Source organism: Pseudophryne corroboree, chromosome 7, assembly GCF_028390025.1.
Source record: "Pseudophryne corroboree isolate aPseCor3 chromosome 7, aPseCor3.hap2, whole genome shotgun sequence".
Lineage (NCBI taxonomy): Eukaryota > Metazoa > Chordata > Amphibia > Anura > Myobatrachidae > Pseudophryne > Pseudophryne corroboree.
In genome coordinates this window covers 403,748,959-403,759,345 of record NC_086450.1, presented here as the reverse complement: position 1 = coordinate 403,759,345, position 10,387 = coordinate 403,748,959, and the positions used below count along the sequence as shown (strand labels likewise).

The 10,387-nt window shown below is 45.9% G+C and overlaps 1 long non-coding RNA gene across 1 annotated transcript; it reads left to right on the top strand.

The window, feature by feature from the left end:
- Window positions 1–459: 459 nt before the first annotated feature.
- Window positions 460–9,110, top strand: LOC134943787 (uncharacterized). The gene is made up of 3 exons (XR_010181754.1): window positions 460–539; window positions 1,540–1,620; window positions 9,034–9,110. It is a non-coding gene; the product is annotated as an uncharacterized LOC134943787 (long non-coding RNA).
- The last annotated feature ends 1,277 nt before the right edge of the window (window positions 9,111–10,387 follow it).

The following is a 10,387-nucleotide window of genomic DNA, read 5'->3' as shown; positions in this document are numbered from 1 at the left end:
ACCCCACGCACGGCCTATCTTAAACTCTGCGGGGTCTGACTTGTCACTTTGTCCTCATGATTGAATCCTCCTGTCTATGCTCCAGGAGTCTGGCCCGCATCCTATGCTCCGCCCCCGGTCCCGACTGTCGCTCCGCCCCTTCATCAGGCAACAGAACAGTTATGGCTCATTCAGATTCTGGCTGGGCTGCTGGTAAATCCTCTGTGTGTCCCACTCCCGGCCTGTAGCTCCGCCCACCATCATCGGGGGCGTAGCCAATGCAAGGTCAGCGGGTGACTGGTCAGGGACAAGCTGTATCCAGCACTCAGTACATCAGCTGCTGTGCTGCGCCCAATGGACTGTCCTGCTGCTGTAACGCTGAGGAGATTCCTAATCTGTGCAGGAACTCCTCTGCAGGGTCTGCTGTGATCCTGTTGGCTGAGTGACACATCACTCACAGTCACTCAGCCAATCCCCACTCGCACACACTGACTGCCCGGGCATGAGGCTGAAGGATGAAATTGCAGGCAGAAGTTCAACCTGAACGCACACGGAAAATGGTAAGTGTAGTGTCAGTGTGTCACACACTATTATGCAGTATGTGTTTAGTCTGTACAGGGTAATCACTTTTATAAGTGTGACCTCCCCCCTTCCTGACCTACAGTACAATTGCCTTATAACTCTGTCCTCTGGATGTAGCAGCCCCTCCTTTAATCCTCTCCCTGCAAGTTGCCTTTTCTGCAGTATGTATAGGCATATATACCATGCACACAAAGGGCCGGCCCAACACACATGCGAGGTACTGTACGCGGCCGCATAGAGGCTCTACAGTACGGTAGAGTCTTCAGCAGCCGATTGTAATGAACGCAGCCTGACGATCTTGTTGAATGACTCCGCCTTGGTCTATCCGTTGTGAAGACAGATATAAGTATAAATAGTAATAATACAATAGAATATACACCTCAATTGATTTTATTTATGACCCACTCTTTTACTGTATATTGAGTTCATTAACCAACCAACACAGTAATTTACATTCAATATAGTTTCAGAGAAAATAAACAATTACAACAGTACATTACATTCAATATAATGTCAGAGAAAATTCCCTTACTACCATTAACTCCAATAACTTATACATTTGCAAATATATTCCTCAGTTGGTGCACCGGTGCCGTTTCCCTTTCTTTACAATACCACCCTCAGTCCAATGTCTAGACCCCTTTTGTTGACCGTATGTTGATCCCTATCAGTTAAGTAGGAAGTCTTGGAGATGACCGTAGTTTTACAGAATCATAAACTAGGATAACAAGTCTAGGGTTTGTATCCGCTCTTTGGATTACACTCTTTAATCCGGGTCCCGCTCCGTCTGACAACTAAGGATTTTTTGCTCTATTCTAGGCAAGAGTCACTATAGAAGCACCACCCACTCCTGGATACTCGGGTGGTGGAGGGCCTCACTTTTACTTGTTGAAATGCATATAGTTAATAGAGACAATGTTAATGTTTTATTAGTATAATTGAGAATAAAGATGTACCTCCGTCTCTGTTTTATTTTAGGATGATCAGTACTTCGGAGTAGCGGCATACACTATCTCTCACAGTCTCAGTTCAGTTATCACTCCGCTATGGCCCATATAGGTAGGTAATTATGCAGTCTCGCTAATGAGCAACTAATAATTTATTTCCCTTCAGGTGTCCAGATCCTTCAGGTAAGTATATATGAGTAGTGTTCTTTCTATGGACTTATATCAATGTTACAGTTATACATTGGGGAGGTGCTTTAGCTGCTGCATCTCTGCTATGAGGCGTTGCTCTTTCACCATCCCCGCTGTGCCTCCTCTTGTAATATATTGCTTCAATCTGCTCAGAGGGCTATAGCAAACGTCACCCCGGGTCAGGGCCTCCTACAGGGTGGATCGGGGCGGTACTGGCAGTGTTTTATGAATGAATGCCGTACTTGCAGTACTATTAGCCGAGCCCTACTCCTTTTAGGCACCACCCCTCTATTATGTGTCAGCCTGTTACCATCTAGATAGGGCAGCCCGCAGTAATCAGTTCGTGCTCCCCCAGCTCCGAAGTCACGGAATGGTGAACTTGCCTCCGCAGTCAGTAGCTGGTGTCAGTGTCCGCAGAGAGTAGCCGCCTACGGTATCCAACGGGCGGCTGAGCGGCTGCGATCAGTAGCGGCTATCTTCCGTTACCGCTCCTGGCTGTAGTTTGCGATCACCGGCAATCCCCTGAAGCGGATAGTGTAGCGGCAATAACTCCCAGGTAATCAGCGGTTCGCATCTATCCGGGCTTCTCGGTGCGGGTACCGGAGGACGCTGGTGTCCCGTCTCTCGTCTCTTTTTTTCCGCTCCTCTCTCCCCCTCTGACGCACCTCCTCTCCTCCCCAGCCGACCCTCTCTCTCCTCGCGGCGTCCCCGCGTGTCTCCCCGGCCCTCGAGCCCCTCAACGACCTACTCCATTAGTAGTCTCCTCCAACCCCACATACATATATTATAAGCATTGGATATAATTACATGAATACAGTAGCTATAATAACAAAGTTTCACCTACTGTATATACTATTATACATTTTCATAAACATTTATAACCATTTATATTAAAACTTCTTACATCTCTCCCCCTGGTGACATGTGAACAGCATTGCTACACCTGCATGTCACCATCAGCATTCTTTAACATATTATCACACCCAAAATACGGCCATGGTGTCACCATAGTGTGGTGGACAACTCGGGGCTCAATACTAGGAGTCCCCAAACTATCATAAGTTAGTACCATGGGGGGCCTATGTGATCTTTTGGGTTGCACTCGCTGTGGCATAGGTAGTCCCATGTCTATGGGGTTTCTGACCCCGGTCTCCGAGTCTATCTCTGAATTGTCTTCTACGATATTTCCATACTCAATCTCATTTTCAATTTCTCTGTAATATTTTCCTTTCTCACAAAGGACTGGTCCTATGTCTATCCCTGAGTTCATTGTAGAATTAACTACCCCAGAGCCACTTTCTTCTTCATCCCACTCATGAGGACACGAAACGTAGGGGACATCACTATAAAAGTACCCTGACTCTTTATTATTATCAGTAGGGGTTACCTCAGCAACAGAATTTATGGTCTCGGTGGTGTTGTCCATCCCTTGATCTAGTGTCTTATCTTCTTGGCTCTTGTTTAACTCCACCCTTCTATCTGATGTAGAGTCAAACAAAATATCTTGTCGAATGGGTAATAAATGATGACGATGATACGTAACTACTGGACCATCCCCGTCCTCTGGTGCTAATTGATATACTGGGATGCCCGGCAATTGCTTGATCATCTTGAACGGAGTCTCTTTCCATCGATTAATTAACTTCTGACATCGAAGAGCCCCAAGACGTTTAACCAGTACCCTATCTCCGGGGAGCAAAACCTGTTCTTTTACCTTCTTATCGTAGTTGCGTTTATTCCTTTCGCCCTGTTTTATAGACGCTCTATGAGCAACATCATAAGCCTCTTTTAGCTCCTTCCTCAACCGCTGCACATATTGAGTTTGTGTAGTAGGGCGAGGGTGAGTGTTTCTAGTCCCGAGGCAAATATCTACTGGCAATCGTGCCTCCCGACCAAACATCAGTACATAGGGAGAGTATCCTGTGGCATCACTTACTGTACAGTTATAAGCATGAACTAGTTGACACACGTGTCGCTTCCATTGGACTTTGTCTTTTGCATTGAGAGTCCCTAGCATATCAAGGAGGGTTCTATTGAACCGTTCAGGTTGAGGGTCTCCCTGTGGGTGGTATGGTGAAGTTCTTGATTTTTTTATTCCACAACATATACATAGTTCTTTGATCAGTTTACTCTCGAAATCCCTTCCTTGATCGGTATGGATCCGAGCCGGCAACCCGTAATGCACAAAGAATTTTTCCCATAACGTTTTAGCGAAGGTTATTGCCTTCTGGTCAATTGTAACATACGCTTCAGCGTACCGTGTAAAATGATCGGTCACTACTATAATGTTGCTTTCTCTTCCGGAGAGCCCTTCTAAAGACAAGAAGTCTATACAGATTAACTCCAAGGGTCCCGAACTGTCCATATTCACTAATTTGGCAGATGGCGCAGGAAGGGATTTCCTCAATATGCAATTCCGACATTTCTTGCAATAAGCTTCGATGTCTCCTTTCATGAAGGGCCAGTATACTCTCTCGGCCACAAGATTTCGAGTCTTATCACATCCCAAATGTCCATGGTGTCATGTAGCGATAGTAATACCATAGGGATATATACTGTTGGAAGCACTAGTTGCTGCCGTAGATACCCAGAAGGGGTGTTAGTCTCTCGGTACAATATTCCCTGCTTGAAGGTTAGCTTCCTCCTTTGTCGCAGCAATGCTTGAGATTTGTTAGATAACGGAGGACTATTAATCATTCCCTGTTGAGTATTTAGAATCGTAATGACAGCTGCTAGATCTGGGTCTCGCCTCTGGGCCTCTCGAATTTGGTCATGAGACAAGATATCCAGTCCCCTCATTTCTGCCTGCGATATCCAACAGTACATGAATGGTAGAACAGTTCCTGACGCTCCCAGTGAACTTACTACCTCCTGTGGCTTACCCCGCATATTGATTATTTGATGACACAATCCTTGTACTGCAGGTGCAGGAACTTCTACCCACTTGTCATTACTACTTTCTGCAACCGGATTCGATAATCGAGAGAGAGCATCCGCATCGATATTACTAATCCCCGGACGGTATTTCAGTGTGAAGTGGTAGTTGGATAAAGCCGCCAGCCACCGATGCCCCGTGGCATCTAGTCTTGCCGTGGAATTTATATAAGTCAGCGGGTTGTTATCCGTATGTACTGTGAAATGTACTCCATAGAGATAGTCGTGGAATTTTTCTACCACAGCCCACTTTAACGCCAGAAACTCCAACTTGTGTACCGGATATTTCCTTTCACTGATTGACAATCCTCTGCTAACATAGGCTACCGGTCGTATCCGCCCTTGCTGCTGTTGATACAGAACTCCTCCCAATCCATCAAACGACGCATCTATGTGTAGCTCGTAAGGCAATTCGGGATTGGCATACGCAAGGACTGGAGAGTGGGTTAATCCATGCTTTAGCTGAAGAAAAGCATCCTCACATAGGCTGTTCCACTGATCTCCGAACTCCTCCTGTGTTTTGAAATACTCAGGCTTGTCTTTGATCGATCTAGACCCTCTTCCATATTTCACGGGCGGATAGCCTTTTGTCAACTCAGTGAGCGGTCGAGCTATACTGGAGTATTGTGGTACAAACTGGCGATAGTAGCCACAGAACCCTAAGAATGAACGTTCAGTAGTTCCTTCAAATTCTTTGGGCGTGGCCACTCCCGAACTGCTTCAGTCTTGTCTGGATCAGTCAGTCGATATTCCTTCCCGACTGACAATGTGTCCCAGATATTTGACCTTGGTCTGACAAAGTCTACATTTATCGACGGATAGTTTGAGACCTTTCTTCTGAAGCCTATCTAGTACTTTCATCAACCTGGCATTATGCTCCTCAAGAGTCCTCCCAAATACGATAATATCATCCAAGTAGACCAGAACCTCTCTGTAACACATATCCCCCACCGTTTGCTCCATTGTTCGTTGGAACGTCGCAGGGGCCCCTTTGACCCCTTGAGACATTTTGAGGAACTAAAAATACGATAGGACAGATGAAGGCTGTTTTGGCTCTATCCTCGGGCTTCATCGGTATCTGGTAGTACCCGCATCGCATGTCCAGGACGGAGAACCAATGGCTCCCTTGTAAACAGTCCAGCGATTCCTCTACCTTGGGCACCGTGTACTGGTCGGTAACCGTTCGATTATTTAGGGTACGGTAATCGATGCATAACCGTATGTCTCCATTTTTCTTCCGGGCCACTACGATGGGAGAGGCATAAGGACTCTCGGAATCGGCTATTACATGATTCTCCAGTAGTTTCTTTAAATGCTGTCGCACATCGTCAAAATCAGCTGGGGCTAGCCGGCGAGACGTCTCACGGAACGACGTGGTATCATTCAAATTAATCCGAAGTTCTACACCTACAGACGTTCCCAATTCCCACTCATCTATTGAAAAAACTTGTTGTCTAGTTTGCAGTTCTTCTATTAATTGGTCTTGCTCCCGTAAACTAATATCACTTCCTTAAAAAAAACACTTTCGAATTTTAGCGAGAAAGCGTTCCTCAGCTGTATCTTCCGACTCCGTCTCTTGTCTCGCAGAAGTAATATCATCCTTCAGGGTATTAGGATGAACCATGAACGACTTCACACTGGGATAGCAGTTAAGTTCGTGATCTTGGTCTAAACACCACTTTGCCAGTGTTTTAAATAAGTTGGAATTAGTCCCAACAATATTTGCAACCGTCTCTCTGTCTCCCGGGGGATCCGGGCACACCAGTGCCACTAAGGGTATAGGTTCGAAATGCTCTGCTAACAACGGAGGGAATTCAATGTAAGTCACCACATAGCCCAAATAGGGGTATTTTTGGTTGCTCAACCCCCAGATCGCTAGCCCATCTACTGGTAGTATAGGTATATCCGATAAATGTTTATGGACCAGCTCTCAAAGATTATGGATACCTGGGAACCGCTGTCTAATAGAACCTCACAGGCCTGTCCATTGATGAAAGCTTGTATCAACGGGGCCTTCCCCAGCATTCTGTCAGGGATGTTTTCTGGCCACTGGACACCCCCCATTGCACTCACTACTATTGTTGGGGAGTCGGTGCGGGGTTCACCAATGCCCCTTCGATGTTTTCCGGCGATCTTTCACTCTGATCTCCACGTGTACTAGAACTTCTTCCATAGTTCCCATTCTGAGGACACTCAAACGATCGGTGTCCCAATTGTCCACATCGATAATAAAGAATATAATTGCAATTGTCTTGTCTTCTGGAATATCCTCTACCCCTCCCGCGAGTGGCTGTCCCAGAAGTGCTACTCTGTAGTGTAATCAGTTGGTCCAGTTTTTTATTTTGTTCTTCCAGTAGCTTGTACAATTTCTCATTCTCTGTGGGTCCTTCTGGGGTAGGTAGCACAACCTTCACTTTTCTAAAGCTCTTCTCTCTATTTTCAATTTGAACCTCCTCTAACTTTACTTCCTTTATTAATGCACCTAAGGTTGGGGGTCGAGCCCCGACGACACTACACCACAGCCGTTGAGCAACCGGATTATTTGTCAAAGCCCCCCGCAGAATATACTTTAAATGTTTCTCATCAATTTCAGAGGCTTCAATCCCTCCTTTGTCCATCAATTTATATAGTATCTTATCTAGACGGTAGATATAATTAGTGAGGGTCTCAGCAGGCTCTTGGTAGGTCTGATTTAGTCTAGCCAAGAAATCCCCTACGTCTTCTAGGGTTCCAAAAGAATAATCCAGGGCGTTGAAATAGTCCTTCAAGGTGGCGCTAGGATTGCTTCTCCGTGTAGCGTGGATGATGCCCATGGCAGGACCCCCCAGGCTTTCCACAATCCTTTGCTTCTTTATGTGCTCCGGACACCTCCACTCTTCAGAGTGTTGCACAGCTGCCTCTCTCCAAGCGTCGTATCCTTCTTCTCCTGTGGGGACTGGTGTTATGCCAGAGAAAACTCTGAGCCTTCTATATCCTCCCTCATAGTGCCAGCATACAAAGTGGCTGACCATTTTATCCATTACTGCCTCCACTTGTGGCTCTACAGGTTCATGCGTAATCGTACTCGTAGTGGCTCTTGGCAGAGAACTATCCCCCGCGCTCTGATGGTTTCCCTCAACCCTCTCCATTCTATTATCATTAATGGCTACCTGGGCTTCTCCCTCGGTCTCTCCAATTTCACTAGGCCACATTATTTGCCATCTTCTGCCGGGTACCCCTTCCACTAATATTTTTGCAGGAATCAATGCGGAGTCCAGCTATTCCTGATTGGTTATCAATATGGCACATGTATCGCCATTGGCACTCTTCCACTTGTCAACTATGCAAGGATTTTTTATCCCACATAATCTCTGTACTTCTTTAATCACTTTGTCATCTGCGATGCCTTCAAAGTTGCCCACTATGCTTATACCTTGGCGAGGATCTACGCCTTGTTCTTGACACCAGGCATGGATGTCCTTCTCCAGTATGACTTCCATCACCGTCCAGAGGGCTAGTATATCTTAGGGATCTCAGCAGTGCCTCCAAATGTAGCCCTCCCTAGGACTGGGATGTTCCTCGAAAAAAGTCAGTGCCTCCACTCAAACCTTTATTTTACGATGTATGACCGTAGTTGTAGGGGAAGTTTGAGAAAACCCTGTAGTAAACTACGATTTCACTACTTCCTTATTGGTGAAGGGTGTGTCTTCAGCAGCCGATTGTAATGAGCACAGCCTGACGATCTTGTTGAATGACTCCGCCTTGGTCTATCCGTTGTGAAGACAGATATAAGTATAAATAGTAATAATACAATAGAATATACACCTCAATTGATTTTATTTATGACACACTCTTTTACTGTATATTGAGTTCATTAACCAACCAACACAGTAATTTACATTCAATATAGTTTCAGAGAGAATAAACAATTACAACAGTACATTACATTCAATATAATGTCAGAGGAAATTCCCTTACTACCATTAACTCCAATAACTTATATATTTGCAAATATATTCCTCAAATGGTGCACCGGTGCCGTTTCCCTTTCTTTACAATACCACCCTCAGTCCAATGTCTAGACCCCTTTTTTTGACCGTGAGTTGATCCCCATCAGTTAAGTAGGAAGTCTTGGAGATGACCGTAGTCTTACAGAATCATAAACTAGGATAACAAGTCTAGGGTTTGTATCCGCTCTTTGGATTACACTCTTTATCCGGGTCCCGTTCCGTCTGACAACTAAGGATTTTTTGCTCTATTCTAGGCAAGAGTCACTATAGAAGCACCACCCACTCCTGGATACTCGGGTGGTGGAGGGCCTCACTTTTACTTGTTGAAATGCATATAGTTAATAGAGACAATGTTAATGTTTTATTAGTATAATTGAGAATAAAGATGTACCTCCGTCTCTGTTTTATTTTAGGATGATCAGTACTTCGGAGTAGCGGCATACACTATCTCTCACAGTCTCAGTTCAGTCATCACTCCGCTATGGCCCATATAGGTAGGTAATTATGCAGTCTCGCTAATGAGCAACTAATCATTTATTTCCCTTCAGGTGTCCAGATCCTTCAGGTAAGTATATGTGAGTAGTGTTCTTTCTATGGACTTATATCAATGTTACAGTTATACATTGGGGAGGTGCTTTAGGTGCTGCATCTCTGCTATGAGGCGTTGCTCTTTCACCATCCCCACTGTGCCTCCTCTTGTAATATATTGCTTCAATCTGCTCAGAGGGCTATAGCAAACGTCACCCCGGGTCAGGTCCTCCTACAGGGTGGATCGGGGCGGTACTGGCAGTGTTTTATGAATGAATGCCGTACTTGCAGTACTATTAGCCGAGCCCTACTCCTTTTAGGCACCACCCCTCTATTATGTGTCAGCCTGTTACCTTCTAGATAGGGCAGCCCGCAGTAATCAGTTCGTGCTCCCCCAGCTCCGAAGTCACGGAATGGTGAGCTTGCCTCCGCAGTAAGTAGCTGGCGTCAGTGTCCGCAGAGAGTAGCCGCCTACGGTATCCAACGGTCGGCTGAGCGGCTGCGATCAGTAGCGGCTATCTTCCGTTACCGCTCCTGGCTGTAGTTTGCGATCACCGGCAATCCCCTGAAGCAGATAGTGTAGCGGCAATAACTCCCAGGTAATCAGCGGTTCGCATCTATCCGGGCTTTTTGGTCTCTGTGCGGGTACCGAAGGACGCTGGTGTCCCGTCTCTCGTCTCTTTTTTTCCGCTCCTCTCTCCCCCTCTGACGCACCTCCTCTCCTCCCCAACCGAACCTCTCTCTCCTCGCGGCATCCCCGCGTGTCTCCCCGGCCCCCGAGTCCCTCAACGACCTACTCCATTGGTAGTCTCCTCCAACCCCACATACATATATTATAAGCATTGGATATAATTACATGAATACAGTAGCTATAATGACAAAGTTTCATCTATATACTATTATACATTTTCATAAACATTTATAACCATTTATATTAAAACTTCTTACATGTAGGGGGAGGTGTTGTGACCGGTGATCTCCTGACCACCGGTCACATAACTACATCCCCCTCCAACAAGACCCTTTTCTTCACTGTGCCTCTGGTCCCTGTATAATGTGTGTGTGTCAGTGTGCCCCTAGTCCCTGTATAATGTGTGTGTGTCAGTGTGCCCATGGTCCCTGTATAATGTGTGTTTGTCAGTGTGCCCCTGGTCCCTGTATTATGTGTGTGTGTCAGTGTGACCCTGGTCCCTGTATAATGTGTGTGTGTGTGTGTGTGTGTGTGTGTGTGTGTGTGTG